The sequence below is a fragment of the Salmo salar genome, chromosome 21 (genome assembly GCF_965601325.2).
Source record: "Salmo salar chromosome 21, fSalSal1, whole genome shotgun sequence".
Taxonomy (NCBI): Eukaryota; Metazoa; Chordata; class Actinopteri; order Salmoniformes; family Salmonidae; genus Salmo; species Salmo salar.
The window spans coordinates 4,020,063-4,036,624 of NC_138311.1; positions in this window are offsets into that span (position 1 = coordinate 4,020,063).

The following is a 16,562-nucleotide window of genomic DNA, read 5'->3' on the forward strand; positions in this document are numbered from 1 at the left end:
TGTTAGAAGGAATACTATACTTCCCTTGGCGTAGTAAAAAATGGCTCAACATTCCCCACTCTCCCCTACTGTTTGGGTTTACAGTGTGTGATACAATACTGAGTACTCCTTGCCTCTCTCTATATGATCTGTCCCCTCACCTCTTGGGAAACACACACACATGCACCAGATGCTGTGGGTTGAGGCCAGGGGTTCAGAGAAAGAGAGAGGGACCAGAAAACGCTGAGAAAGAGAGAACACAGAGGTCCTCTTTACCTCTTTCATTAACCTGTTACACTCCCTCTGTTTTCCCTGGCTGACCCACGGCTCACACGGCCCAGCGCTACGTGTGCTATGGAACGGAGAGGGAGCGAGAGATGGAAGTAAAAGAGTAGGACAAACCACCTCCTCCCTCACACCGCCATGCTCAACATGTGCTAAGGAATGAAGGGATGAGTGGGGTGGGAAAAAAAGAAGGAAGGGAATGATGGGTGGATAGTCCCTTCCCTTTTCCCTTCCTACATTGTCATGTGCTACGTATGCTATGAGTTCCAGGGAGAGAGGAAGATAGACGGAGGGAAAAGAGGAGTGTAACAGAGGGATGGAGCCCTAGGACCATGCCTCGGGACTACCTGGCCTGATGACTCCTTGCTGTCCCCGGTCCACCTGGCCGTGCTGATGCTCCAGTTGCAACTGTTCTGCCTGCGGCTATGGAACCCTGACCTGTTCACTGGACGTGCTACCTGTCCCAGACCTGCTGTTTTCAACTCTCTAGAGACAGCAGGAGTGGTAGAGATACTCTGAATGATCGGCTATGAAAAGCCAACTGACATTTACTCCTGAGGTGCTGACCTGTTGCACCCTCTACAACCACTGTGATTATTATTTGACACTGCTGGTCATCTATGAACATTTGAACATCTTGGCCATGTTCCGTTATTATCTCCACCCGGCACAGCCAGAAGAGGACTGGCCACCCCTCATAGCCTGATTCCTCTCTAGGTTTGTTCCTAGGTTCTGGCCTTTCTATGGTGTTTTTCTTAGCCACCGTGCTTCTACACCTGCATTGCTTGCTGTTTGGGGTTTTAGGCTGGGTTTCTGTACAGCACTTTGAGATATCAGCTGATGTAAGAAGGGCTTTATAAATACATTTGATTTCATTTGATTTGATGGATTGTCTCTTCCCTCCTCCCATTCTATACCTTTCCAGCTGTGTGCGTCACAGAACAGAGGGCCCAGGGAAGAGGGAGGAGAGAAAGAACGCACAGTAGTTTGTTTTTAGCTGTAACCAACACTATCAAGGGATAACCAGTGGTGAGTTTCCTCTGAACGAACCAGCTGTAATGTAGCGACACCAGTCCGAAGCAGCTCTAATTAGCTTTAACCAACTAAGAAAACATTTCTATCTACCTCTAACCAACTGTACCAAAGAATAAATAGGCATAACACCAATCAATTTTATTTGTTTGCACCAAATAACTGCATTTTCTGTGTGTTGTTGGTTGTAATGCCATTGTTTGTTAAGACTGGGAACATCAATACACCAGGCTAATGCTGAGATAGGCTGCAATAGACCTTCTGTAAAACTACAGAAGGAGAGAGTAGGACAGCGGTGCCTCTAAATGACAGAGAAAATCTCTCTAACCCAACTCTTCTCTCTATGTCATAGTCAAACCACCTTTCCCCTGTCTCTCTTTTTACCTCTCTCTCTCCCCTCCATCACTCCACCTCACTCTCTCTCCTGCATCTTGTGTTGCTAACTGAGAACGAAGAGGGCAGCAGACAGCTTCACTTGTCCAAACCTGTCCAGATTGTCTGTGTATCTGGATATGACACACATAACCAGGCATGCAGGCTCACACACACACATACAGTAAGCTGCGTTCACACAGGCAGCCCAATTCTGATAATTATTTCACTTTGTGGTATTTTGACCAATCAGATCACATGTTTTCACATCAGATATTTTTCAGAGCTGATTTTATTAGACCCCACAAAAAGGTGCGCACACGCTCAAACAAAGACAATATATGTCAAGGGCGTTGTAAGGATAGGACCAAGGCGCAAAGGGTAAAGTGCTCATCTTCTTAATTTATTAGAAATATCACTTAAACAAAAGAAACAAACGACGAAACAGTCCCATAAGGTGCACAGACTATACAGGAAATAACCACCCACAAAACACAAACCTCAACTAAATATGGCCTCCAATTAGAGACAACGACAACCAGCTGCCTCTAGATGGAGATCCTACCAAAAACCCAACATAGAAATAGAAGACTAGATTTAAACATAGAAATAGAAAACATAGAACCTAAACCAAAAACACCAAAACAAACACCCCCTGCCACGCCCTGACCAAACTACAATGACAAATAACCCCTTTTACTGGTCAGGACGTGACAGTACCCCCCCAAAGGTGCAGACCCCGAATGCACCTCAAAAACAAAAACACCACAAAAACAACGCCAAACTTAAAGGGAGGGAAGGGAGGGTGGCCACCGTCAACGACGGTCCCTCCGCTACACCCCCCCTTCCCAATCCTCCCACTACGGAGGTGGCTCTGGCTCTGGGCGTAGCTCCCATTCAGAAGACTCTGGGCTGTGCGGCATCGCTGGAGGCCCCAGGCTGAGAGGCGTTGCTGGAGGCCCCGGGCTGAGAGGCGTCGCTGGAGGCGTCGCTGGAGGCTCCTGGCTGAGGAGCGTCGCTGGAGGCTCTGGGCTGAGGAGCGTCGCTGGAGGCTCCTGACTGGGAAGCGTTGCTGGAGGCCCCTGGCTGAAGAGCGTCGCTGGAGACCCCGGGCTGGGAAGTGTCCCTGGAAGCTCCTGGCTGAGGAGCGTCGCTGGAGGCTCCTGGCTGGGAAGCGTCGTTGGAGGCTCCTGGCTGGGAAGCGTCGTTGGAGGCTCCGGGCTGAGGAGCGTCGCTGGAGGCTCCGGGCTGATGAGCGTCGCTGGAGGCCTCCTGCGTGGAGCTGGGACCAGTCTCCCCGGACTGGGGAGACTTACAGGAAACTGGGTGCGCTGAGCAGGCACGGGGCACACTGGGCCATGGAGGCGCACCGGCGGTCTGGAACTCAGGGCAGGCACACCTCGTCCTGGCTGAGTGGTCACTGTAGCCCGGCACGGGCGGAGCACTGGCACAGGGCGAACTGGGCTGTGCTGGAGAGTGAGGGCTGCCGTGCGTAGAGCAGGCGCAGGGTAAACTGGACCGAGGAGACGCACAGGTGGCCAGATGCCCTGCGCTGGCGCACTTCTCCCTGGCTGCCGGCCAACTCTCGCCCTGCAACAATGCGGAGCCCTTACTGACCGCACCGGACTGTGCATGCGTATGGGCGACACCGTGCACATTTCTGCATAGCTTGGTGCTCCTTTGGTCACCCGCTCCCCTTGGTAAGCATGGGGAGTTGGCTCAGGACTCCACCCTGACTCTGCCCAACTCCCCGTGTGCTGCCCCCCCAAAAAAAACATTGGGGGGCTGCCTCTCACACTTGCCTTTGGGCCTATACAGCGCTTCATAGTAGCGCCGCTCTGCCTGTTCCTCCTTCGGTCGCCGGTACTCCCCAGCCTGCCTCCAGGGTCCTTTCCCGTCTAAGATCTCCTCCCATGTCCACTACTCCAAATATTTCTCCTGCTGCTCCTTCTTCCGCTGCTTGGTCCTTTTTTGGTGGGTGGTTCTGTCAAGGGCGTCGTAAGGATAGGACCAAGGCGCAGCGGGTAAAGTGCTCATCTTCTTAATTTATTAGAAATAACACTTAAACAAAAGAAACAAACGACGAAACAGTCCCATAAGGTGCACAGACTATACAGGAAATAACCACCCACAACACACAAGTGAAACAAACCTCAACTAAATATGGCCTCCAATTAGAGACAACGACAACCAGCTTCCTCTAATTGGAGGTCCTACCAAAAACGCAACATAGAAATTGAAAACTAGATTTAAACATAGAAATAGAAAACATAGAACCTAAACCAAAAACACCAAAACACACAAAACAAACACCCCCTGCCACGCCTTGATCAAACTACAATGACAAATAACCCCTTTTACTGGTCAGGACGTGACAATATATCCTTCACTTGAGTACAGTACAGGTCATTTTAAATGGCATTGTGATTCATCATAGCAGGATACAAGACGCCTGGCCTGAGCAGAAAGAAATCCTACAATATAAAGGATGACTCATGGCTCTGTTCACACACAAACGTGCTACAACAGTACCCCTCTACACTTCCAGATGCCTGTAATATTAGTACAGTCTGTCGTAATGATATATTAAGCAAACATAATAAGTATTCATGAGAGAAAAACATTGGTGTTTTATACTGTCTTCCATTAGCCCATTATTTTTCTATATCAGATGCAAGATATCTCAAACCATATCATATTTCCTCCATTGTTGCATCAACTCAAACTTTTTTTCAGTTTACAACAACCAATGCATTGGGATCTATTTCATATTGACTAATGAAATACAATAAAATATACTGTATCCGGTAGAAAGACAGATACAGCCTTGGAGGTGAAGACTGTAGGGCTTGACCTACAGTCTTCAAGTTTGTATGACGTGATGTGTGCTAGGCGGTCTCTATTCATGCTGTGTCACTCATGAGTAAAGTATACACACCACTCTGTAGGACACTCTCTGTGTGTGTGTGTGTTAAAGAACTGCCCTCTCGCATATAAAGGTCAGGTGTTCTACACTTGAAAAGCTCCTCTGTGTGTGTGTGTGTGTGTTTGTGTATGTGTGTGTGCATTCTACGGCTTGCATGTGTGGGTGTCAGCCTCTAATGATGAGGATGATGGAGGGAATCAAAGGAGGAGTGAGAGCCGTGGTTTCAGGGCAAGCGCTCAGTGGGACACTAGGTGATTGGGGAGGGGGCTTTGAAGCAACTTGTTGGACGGCCATTAATGTAACATATCTCCCGTTTCAAAGGGCTTTATTCAGGCTTCGAGTACAAGCATTCACAGGAGACGACGTGTCCGCAGGAATGTTCTCTCTGTCAATTTGCAAGAAAGAAAGAAAGAAAGAAAGAAAGAAAGAAAGAAAGAAAGAAAGAAAGAAAGAAAGAAAGAAAGAAAGAAAGAAAGAAAGAAAGAGAGAAAGGGGATGAAGGAGAGGAGTGTGGTACGCGTGTGTTCCAGAGTGTGCACTGAGCTCCATTTGCCTGCCAGCCAAGCAGCTCTGTTTAAAAAGTAAATCACCGTCTCAAGCCACGAAAGTACAGAAAAGAAAGACCGTCAACGTCTGCGTCTCTTGTTACATGAATGCGGTTCTATCCACACGGCCCGGCAGTATACCAGCCTTGAACTTGGCCACTGAAGATTCTCACCAATCTTCTGTCTGCGTTTTATCAGGGAATGTTATAAACATTGCTTTTTGAGGATTAGCTGATTTACGGATGGCTATTCATTTTGTTTGGTCAGGAGCGACTGTGACTTTAGGTATCACAAGGCAGACAGGCTGAGATGGCAGTTCACATTTCATTTCTCTTTAGCTGAGTGTATCTGAGTGTGCGTTTGAGTGTATGTCTCTGTGTGTGTGTCTCTCTCTCACACTCTGTGTGTTTGTGTGTGTGTGTGTTTGTGCGTGTGTATGTGTGTGTGTGTGTGTGTGTGTGTGTGTGTGTGTGTGTGTGTGTGTGTGTGTGTGTGTGTGTGTGTGTCGTGAACTGAGGAGGGAGTTATCGCTTCATAAATTGATAAATTGCTCTGTCCGTTTTAAGTTACTACAGTACAGTTATGGGTCTATGTGTGCGTGTGTGTGTGTATTTGTGTGTTTGCTTTTTTGTGTTTTGCTTTTTGTGTCTGTCTGTGTGCGTGCATACATACTTGAGTGTGTGATTGTGTATGTCAGCATTTATGTACAGTATCTGACACCAGGTTGACCTGACCTAAGGTGCTCCTTCAAGTTTCCATCTCTTCTTCCCCTCATCACCCTTTCTTTCTTCATCTCTCTATTGAACAGGTCATCACTCCATCTGACAGGCACAGAAGACTAGCTCACACACATACACACACACATACACCCCCAGCCTCTGATCTGACCTGACAAGTCCTAAGCTACCATTTCCTCATGCTGCTTAACTCACAACACATTTTACCCAGAAAGCCTTTCACCCCCCCCCCCCCCCCCCCCCCCCCACACACACTCCATCCTTACTTCCATCCATCTCTCCCTCACGCCATCTGGTTTGAATCTGTAGGCGTGTGCTACTGTTTCACTGATAGGCATAAGGACTGGTCATTTCTCTTTGATTTATTTTCTCCTCCCTCTCCCTAGCTTCCTGTCCTCCATTCACAATGGCTCTGCTTATTTGGGGACTTCACAATGGACTGGAGAGTCTGTCGATGTGTATTGTGTTGTATTGTGCTGTCTTATCATTAGGGCCCTGAGTTTTTCCTGACCACCTGACTTGACCAGGAAAACCTTTGCAGTCTAATTTATGAGAAGTGAACTCAGGGATCTAGATACTGTACCTGTTAGCGTATACGCGGCATGCCATTCTTTTGAAAGACGGGGATGTCTCTTTCTGAGTTCATTTAGTCTAGATTGATGTAATACTCTGAAAATAGAGGTGGCCAGCTTATTGAACAAGGCTTTTTCCATCTGTATGTCCTTTAATGGTTAATGGTTGACTTGTTTTTTTATACAACAATCATAAATAAAGATCTGAGTTCAATTTTACCGGGTGTCATATTTCCTATTTTCACAGTTGTGCATGTTATTGATCCGATTGAGTTTTGTTATTGTGTTATATTTGTGCAATTCAGGCTGTATGTAAGGTTTTTATGTTTGGAAAATGGCATAGGACATTGATTGATTTCTGAGCGTCTATCTATGTGAATAGTGTTTTCAGTACTGTCATTATAACCTGTTTTATAAAACAGGTTGTTTGGATCCAGGATGCTGATTGGTTGATAGCAGGGATTATATCACCACAAACCCTGCATTCTTCAGGTAATGCCTGTTAACAGTTCCATTAGATTTATCGATGAGCATCCACTGTCCCACAGCTCAGCTAAACTTAATATCCCCTGCAATAAAGTGTCTAGACAATATTTCTCCATCCATATGTTAGCATTTGATTTGTTACAGTTGGGGTTTGTCTGAACCTTGCTGTCTGCCTCTCTGACCTGTGGAACAATGTTGCAGTTGTTTTGTGATCTCCACCATATCATGCAGATAAATGTGACAAGACTGACAGCTTCTCTGAGCCAGGCGAAATCATTTATCAGAATCATTAGAATGGATATATCCAAATAAATTGTATCATAAACAAAGTTACAAAAAAGTGAAAGTGCACATAGTGTGCTGTCATTTCAGCTGCTTGATGTGATTCTGTGTTAGCTTTAGTTGGCTAGCTAGCAAAGGAGAACTAGCCAGCCTGCACAGCTACATGGCAATAATTTGTTTAGCATAGCAACCATTGCAAATTGAATGGATAGAATGAATGACCAACCCATTTGGCAAACAACTTCAAAATCTCTGAACTAATGACTGTCTTTGTCCGTACTATTTTGTATGGTGGAAATAAAACTAATTTACTCAATATAGTAAAGTTTTTAATGAAAACACGTTCTTAATTTTCTGTCAATGTTGGCAACCGTTTTATAAAAACAATAAAACCCTCGAACCAGGTAGTTATTGAGTTTAAAACCCTCCTAAAGGCTGGTTCCCCGGCCCTTGGCTTCACCTTAGGCCTAAGAACAGTCCTTAGTCTGGAGTTATTCACACAATAAGGTTCTCATGCCTTGTTGCTATGGGTATGTGTCGGGGGGGGGGTGTGTGTGTGTGTGTGTGTGTGTGTGTGTGTGTGTGTGTGTGTGTGTGTGTGTGTGTGTGTGTGTGTGTGTGTGTGTGTGTGTGTGTGTTTGAGTGTGTGTGTATGTGTGCGCTTGCGCGCATTCGTGAATATTCCGTGTGTGTGTGTGTGTGTGTGTGCATCTGTGCTTCCGTCCGTGCATATTCCGTCAGTTGCCATCCGCTGCTAGGGACGTTGCAGAGGTGGAGGGAGGATGAATTGTAACAGAGGTGGATCAGTTTCTAAAATATGCTTGTTTGATTTATAACCTTGTCTTGGACCTGAGGATTTGCGTTTGCTCTCTGAACTAATAACTATGCTATAGGTCAACAGTTTTTTGGTGCTCCGATGACCCGTGTTCAAAACCCAGATGATCACATCTTGTCCAACATCTCCTTTTAAATTCCGAGGAAGTGAGAGATCGGTCTTTTAAACAGACATTTCATTGTGGTTTTGTAAGCTACATTTGTGAGCTGCCCATGGTGCACAGTACAGTCCCAAGAACACACGATCCACAGTCACAAGCAGAAGCCCAAGGGAAAATATAAAAGAGAAAAGAAATGAGAAACACAAAAAATATCCATGACATTTTTTAACTACCTTCTTCTCTTCCTCCCCCTTCGTCTTTAAAGAACACAGCGACTCTCATGCACAAACCCAATTCAGTAAGAGGAAACCGCAGGAATCTTCAAAGCAATAACAACAAACTTTTCCATTTCCTCGTCAAGCGAGGGGAATCGATCCCCGTGGCAGGGCCCAGGGAGAGGCACAGTGTTGCTCTTGGCTCGGGCTAAAGAAAACGAATGACATTTTTGAGCCGAGGCTTGAGAAGTTCGATAGGTCTTGGAACGAGAGCAGCTGTGACTTGCACTACCCACTGTGGAATTCTAAGAAATTGGAAAGCGGTTATGGAACTAATGAATTGAGCTGCCATGTGGTGGAAGAAAGGAAACAGTGTTCAGACGGGCATATTATGATATAAGAGGGTATATCCGTTTGTAAGACTGTTATTATTAGTATCATAATTATCATTCCTTTAAAATAAGGAAGAGTCCAATATGTGACCGACCGGCTTGATTCGGTCTTATATAGCAAAATTTGAAAAAGTAGATACTCAAAGCTAGAAAATGGTATGTGACCCGATTCAGGAAACTAGGCGTATGTCGTAAGTCACGACTTCACAGGAGAGCTGTTTGAACGTAAAAAATTGCTGGCTGGCTAGCTAACGTTATGCGTATGCTCTCCACTTTCTGGAGGACCAAGTTTTGAAATCAGTGGAATTCGAGTATTTTAGCTAAGGAGATGGAGAAAACACCAGTCTAGATTACATCGTCAAACTACAGTAACCATGCATGGCATCAGACAGGAGACGCGTCCAATCACAATGTATACTGGTAAGATTTTCAGACATTACACGTTTCTAATTTTGACAGAAAGTGGTTTCATTTCAAGTTTACTGTTAGCTAGCTACCGTTAGCTGGCTGGGTTGCTAGCTAACGTTATGTGTATGATCTTATTCTTCATATCTCAGACACATTTGCTTGACTAGTTATAGCCATATAACCTGGTTGGTTCGCTACCTGCAGATTCATGCAGGGTAGTAATGTCATGAGTTGTGATTATGGTCCATTGTTTAGCTAGCTAGCTACATGTCTAAACAAAAGACTTTACTCTAATTTTGACAAAGTATTTTCATTTCAAGTTAGTGTACTGTTAGCTAGCTAGCTGACGTAAGCTGGCTGGCTCGCTAACTAACGTTAAGTAATGCGTTGGGATTCATTGTTTACCTAGCTAGCTATCTAGTTGCATTTTTAACAAAATACACTCGTCTTAGTGCGCCAGAGTGCAGAATAACTGATGCATTTTTGAACGCTCAACACTGTTGAATATGTCCGGTGTCAGTAAATGTTGGCAACAAAGTGTAAATCAGTTGTTGCCAGCAGCACAGTTACAGTCACCAACGCTCTGGATAACATGAAAAAAGCCTCCTCTGTGCGAGGACTAGGGTTGATCCGAGCGTTCTGATCCTAACAGCAGCAGTCAAGCAATAAAGCTAACTGGCTAATGTTGGCTAGTTTGCTAGTTACTTTAAGGCACAAATGAGTTAACAGCTCACTCTGACCATTTTACTCACCCTAGCAGAGCTGGTTAGGCTGTTTTTATGTTATCCTGAGCGTTGGTGACTGCAACTGTGCTGCTGGCAACAATTATATTACGCTTTTTTGCCAATGTTTACTGACGCCATATTCAACGGGGGTTGAGCGTTCGTAAATTTGTCAGTTATTCTGCACTCTGGCACAGTCAGATGAGAGTAGATAGCCAATTGAACAGCTACGTCTATCGACAGTTGTCGCAGTGACATCATGAACATTCTATTGAAATGTTTACTTGAAATGTGGAGTCTTTTTTTTAGACATGTAGCTAGCTAGCTAAACAATGAACCATAATCCCCACTCATGACGTTACTACCCTGCATGCATCTGCAGGTAGCTAACCAACAAGGTTCAATGTTAGCTATCTAACATTAGGCTATAACTAGCAATGCAAATGGTTTCTGAGATACGATTAATATAACTACACAGATCATTCAAGTAACATTAGCTAGCTAGCTAACAGTACACTTTAACTTGAAATGAAAACGACTTCCTGACAAAATTAAAAATGTGTAATATCTGAAAATGTAGCTAGCTAGACTATCTTACCCGTATACATGGATGAAAGCTTCTCCCTCTCTGCCACGAATGCTGCCCTTAGTTTGAAGATGTAATCTGGAGACAGGTGTTTCATACAACAGCCTTCTGTGTGTTCTCTTTTCAACTCCGTCTGCATATTTGCAATCAAACACCTGATTTTTCTCCATCTCCTTAGATATCATTCTCTAATTCAACTGATTTCAAAACTTGGTCCTCCAGAAAGTGGAGAGCAACACTTATGCAGTTCTACTACATAATATATTTTTTAAAAAGCTGCGTTAAAAAGGATTACCTTAACATACTGACCAGCTCATGTTATAGACAGAAGCATGCTTCCAATCCAAACTCATCTCTCGGCATGTCCAGCCCACTCATTATCTCAGCTAATCATGGCTAGCAGGAAGGTTGCTGATTTTTTTTGTGGCTAAACCAACTAGGCTCATAATTTAACAATTTTATTTGTATTTACATTTTATTTATTTTTTAAGTTTACGTGGCTCTCCTGTGAAGTAGTGACGGGCGACATACAACTAGTTTCCTGAAACGAGTCACATATAATGTCGTTGAACTGAACATACTGAATTTTGAATCAGAGTTCCCAATTTTTCACCTTTCCTATTTCTAAATGAGAATGGGGTTAGTTATTGAACCGTGTGTGTGTGTGTGTGTGTGTGTGTGTGTGTGTGTGTGTGTGTGTGTGTGTGTGCGCGCATGTGTGAATGCATGACATTGTTGTGTGCACCAGTCACCCGTGATACACAGTCACCCGTGATACAAGTCAGTTTTAAAAGTCAATCCATGTTTTGCTAGTGTGATGGATGGGTTTACATTTACATTTACATTTAAGTCATTTAGCAGACGCTCTTATCCAGAGCGACTTACAAATTGGTGCATTCACCTTATGATATCCAGTGGAACAACCACTTTACAATAGTGCATCTAAATCTTTTAAGGGGGGGGGGGTTAGAAGGGTTACTTTATCCTATCCTAGGTATTCCTTAAAGAGGTGGGGTTTCAGGTGTCTCCGGAAGGTGGTGATTGACTCCGCTGTCCTGGCGTCGTGAGGGAGCTTGTTCCACCATTGGGGTGCCAGAGCAGCGAACAGTTTTGACTGGGCTGAGCGGGAACTGTGCTTCCTCAGAGGTAGGGGGGCCAGCAGGCCAGAGGTGGATGAACGCAGTGCCCTTGTTTGGGTGTAGGGCCTGATCAGAGCCTGAAGGTATGGAGGTGCCGTTCCCTTCACAGCTCCGTAGGCAATCACCATGGTCTTGTAGCGGATGCGAGCTTCAACTGGAAGCCAGTGGAGAGAGCGGAGGAGCGGGGTGACGTGAGAGAACTTGGGAAGGTTGAACACCAGACGGGCTGCGGCTTTCTGGATGAGTTGTAGGGGTTTAATGGCACAGGCAGGGAGCCCAGCCAACAGCGAGTTGCAGTAATCTAGACGGGAGATGACAAGTGCCTGGATTAGGACCTGCGCCGCTTCCTGTGTGAGGCAGGGTCGTACTCTGCGAATGTTGTAGAGCATGAACCTACAGGATCGGGTCACCGCCTTGATGTTAGTGGAGAACGACAGGGTGTTGTCCAGGATCACGCCAAGGTTCTTAGCACTCTGGGAGGAGGACACAAGGGAGTTGTCAACCGTGATGGCGAGATCATGGAACGGGCAGTCCTTCCCCGGGAGGAAGAGCAGCTCCGTCTTGCCGAGGTTCAGCTTGAGGTGGTGATCCGTCATCCACACTGATATGTCTGACAGACATGCAGAGATGCGATTCGCTGCCTGGTTATCAGAAGGGGGAAAGGAGAAGATTAACCTCTATGGGACCGGCGGGACGAATTCGTCCCACCTACGTAACAGCCACTGCCAGCCTGTGGCGCGATTTTCAAAATCTTCAAAATCCTATTACTTCAATTTCTCAAACATATGACTATTTTACAGCCATTTAAAGATAAGACTCTCGTTAATCTAACCACACTGTCCGATTTCAAAAAGGCTTTACAACGAAAGCAAAACATTAGATTATGTCAGCAGAGTACCAAGCCAGAAATAATCAGACACCCATTTTTCAAGCCAGCATATAATGTCACCAAAACCCAGAAGACAGCTAAATGCAGCACTCACCTTTGATGATCTTCATCAGATGACAACCCTAGGACATTATGTTATACAATACATGCATGTTTTGTTCAATCAAGTTCATATTTATATCAAAAACCAGCTTTTTACATTAGCATGTGACGTTCAGAACTAGCATACCCCCCGCAAACTTACGGGGAATTCGCTAACATTTTACTAAATTACTCACGATAAACGTTCACAAAAAGCATAACAATTATTTTAAGAATTATAGATACAGACCTCCTCTATGCACTCGATATGTCCGATTTTAAAATAGCTTTTTGGTGAAAGCACATTTTGCAATATTCTAAGTACATAGCCCAGGCATCACGGGCTCGCTATTTAGACACCCGGCAAGTTTAGCACTCACCATAATCATATTTACTATTATAAAAATGTCATTACCTTTTGTTGTCTTCGTCAGAATGCACACCCAGGACGTCTACTTCAATAACAAATGTTGGTTTGGTCCAAAATAATCCATCGTTATATCCGAATAGCGGCATTTTGTTCGTGCGTTCCAGACACTATCCGAAATAGTAAAGAAGTGTCGCGCGCTTGGCGCAATTCCTGACAATAAAATTCAAAGTATTCCATTGCCGTACGTCGAAGCATGTCAACCGCTGTTTAAAATCAATTTTTACGTCATTTTTCTCGTAGAAAAGCGATAAAATTCCGACAGGGAATCTCCTTTTCGGCAAACAGAGGAAAAAATCCCAAAGGCGGGGGCGGTCGGGGTCACGCGCATAAGCTAGTGTCTCTTGATGGGCCACTTGAGAAAGGCGATAATGTGTTTCAGCCTGGGGCTGGAATGACGACATTCTCTTTTTTCCCGGGCTCTGAGAGCCTATGGACGACGTGGGAAGTGTCACGTTAGAGCAGAGATCCTTAGTAAATGATAGAGATGGCAAAGAAGTTCCAGAAATGGTCAGACAGGCCACTTCCTGTAAAGGAATCTCTCAGGTTTTGACCTGCCATTTGAGTTCTGTTATACTCACAGACACCATTCAAACAGTTTTAGAAAATTTAGGGTGTTTTCTATCCATATGTAATAAGTATATGCATATTCTAGTTACTGAGTAGGAGTGGTAACCAGATTAAATCGGGTATGTTTTTTATCCAGCCGTGTCAATGCTGCCCCCTAGCCCTAACAGGTTAATTGTGTGTTGTCTGCATAGCAATGATAGGAGAGACCATGTGAGGATATGACAGAGCCAAGTGACTTGGTGTATAGCGAGAATAGGAGAGGGCCTAGAACAGAGCCCTGGGGGACACCAGTGGTGAGAGCGCATGGTGCGGAGACAGATTCTCGCCACGCCACCTGGTAGGAGCGACCTGTCAGGTAGGACGCAATCCAAGCGTGGGCCGCGCCGGAGATGCCCAACTCGGAGAGGGTGGAGAGGAGGATCTGATGGTTCACAGTATCAAAGACAGCAGATAGGTCTAGAAGGATGAGAGCAGAGGAGAGAGAGTTAGCTTTAGCAGTGCGGAGAGCCTCCGTGACACAGAGAAGAGCAGTCTCAGTTGAATGCCCAGTCTTGAAACCTGACTGATTAGGATCAAGAAGGTCATTCTGAGAGAGATAGCAGGAGAGCTGGCCAAGGACGGCACGTTCAAGAGTTTTGGAGAGAAAAGAAAGAAGGGATACTGGTCTGTAGTTGTTGACATCGGAGGGATCGAGTGTAGGTTTTTTCAGAAGGGGTGCAACTCTCGCTCTCTTGAAGACGGAAGGGACGTAGCCAGCGGTCAAGGATGAGTTGATGAGCGAGGTGAGGTAGGGGAGAAGGTCTCCGGAAATGGTCTGGAGAAGAGAGGAGGGGATAGGGTCAAGTGGGCAGGTTGTTGGGCGGCCGGCCATCACAAGACGCAAAATTTCATCTGGAGAGAGAGGGGAGAAAGAGGTCAAAGCACAGGGTAGGGCAGTGTGAGCAGGACCAGCGGTGTCGTTTGACTTAGCAAACGAGGATCGGATATCGTCAACCTTCTTTTCAAAATGGTTGACGAAGTCATCCGCAGAGAGGGAGGAGGGGAGGGGAGGGGGAGGAGGATTCAGGAGGGAGGAGAAGGTAGCAAAGAGCTTCCTAGGGTTAGAGGCAGATGCTTGGAATTTAGAGTGGTAGAAAGTGGCTTTAGCAGCAGAGACAGAAGAGGAGAATGTAGAGAGGAGGGAGTGAAAGGATGCCAGGTCCGCAGGGAGGCGAGTTTTCCTCCATTTCCGCTCAGCTGCCCGGAGCCCTGTTCTGTGAGCTCGTAGTGAGTCGTCGAGCCACGGAGCAGGAGGGGAGGACCGAGCCGGCCTGGAGGATAGGGGACAGAGAAAATCAAAGGATGCAGAAAGGGAGGAGAGGAGGGTTGAGGAGGCAGAATCAGGAGATAGGTTGGAGAAGGTTTGAGCAGAGGGAAGAGATGATAGGATGGAAGAGGAGAGAGTAGCGGGAGAGAGAGAGCGAAGGTTGGGACGGCGCAATACCATCCGAGTAGGGGCAGAGTGAGAAGTGTTGGATGAGAGCAAGAGGGAAAAGGATACAAGGTAGTGGTCGGAGATTTGGAGGGGAGTTGCAATGAGATTAGTGGAAGAACAGCATCTAGTAAAGATGAGGTCAAGCGTATTGCCTGCCTTGTGAGTAGGGGGGGAAGGTGAGAGGGTGAGGTCAAAAGAGGAGAGGAGTGGAAAGAAGGAGGCAGAGAGGAATGAGTCAAAGGTAGACGTGGGGAGGTTAAAGTCACCCAGAACTGTGAGAGGTGAGCCATCCTCAGGAAAGGAACTTATCAAGGCGTCAAGCTCATTGATGAACTCTCCAAGGGAACCTGGAGGGCGATAAATGATAAGGATGTTAAGCTTGAAAGGGCTGGTAACTGTGACAGCATGGAATTCAAATGAGGAGATAGACAGATGGGTCAGGGGAGAAAGAGAGAATGTCCACTTGGGAGAGATGAGGATTCCAGTGCCACCACCCCGCTGGCTCGATGCTCTAGGGGTATGCGAGAACACATGGGCAGACGAAGAGAGAGCAGTAGGAGTAGCAGTGTTATCTGTGGTAATCCATGTTTCCGTCAGCGCCAGGAAGTCTAGGGACTGGAGGGTAGCATAGGCTGAGATGAACTCAGCCTTGTTGGCTGCAGACCGGCAGTTCCAGAGGCTGCCGGAGACCTGGAACTCCACGTGGGTCGTGCGCGCTGGGACCACCAGGTTAGAGTGGCAGCGGCCACGCGGTGTGAAGCGTTTGTATGGCCTGTGCAGAGGGGAGAGAACAGGGATAGACAGACACATAGTTGACAAGCTACAGAAGTGTTGTTTCTTGTATTATTGTCTCTTGTGTCTTTAGAGGACTGTTTCACTTTGATATCCTTTTTCTTCTGTCCTGATTTTCTCTTTCTTTTCTTCTGTTAACTAGATATTCTTTGTTGTTCTTCGTTAGCTAGCTAGCTTCTTCCAAAAGAGTCCCTAGCAACTGCTTAGCAATTGGTAAACAATTCAGCTAGCTAAGATAACTACAATTTTATGAAAAATAGTTATTTTTCAAAAGCCTATCTTCTTTGTTTAAGCATCTCCCTCTGATTCCAAAGATTGCATGTTCAAATCCAGCAAGAGAAAGTTGTTTTTGATATTTTAGTTTAAAGCCTATCCCAAAGCCTATCCCAAACCCTAACCATTTGGAGTTAATGCCTAACCTTAAGAATTCGGAGTTAAAAAACCCTAAGGTCGATGTCCGCGCCCCCCATGGACATCTAATTAGCATAATCAAAACATCTGCATTAACATCTGTCTGTTTAAGTTAGATATATCTTTTGTATTGGATGCATCTCAATCCACCGCATCCGCATGTCAAACTTCCACATTTGCGGTGAAAGGTGACCGAGCTAGAGCAGTGTTTGTCAGACCATGAGACACAAAAATCCTCCGAACGGTTTGGCCTACAAACTATTACCTTCGTTTTGGAAAGATGAGACTCTCATGAAGACGATGGT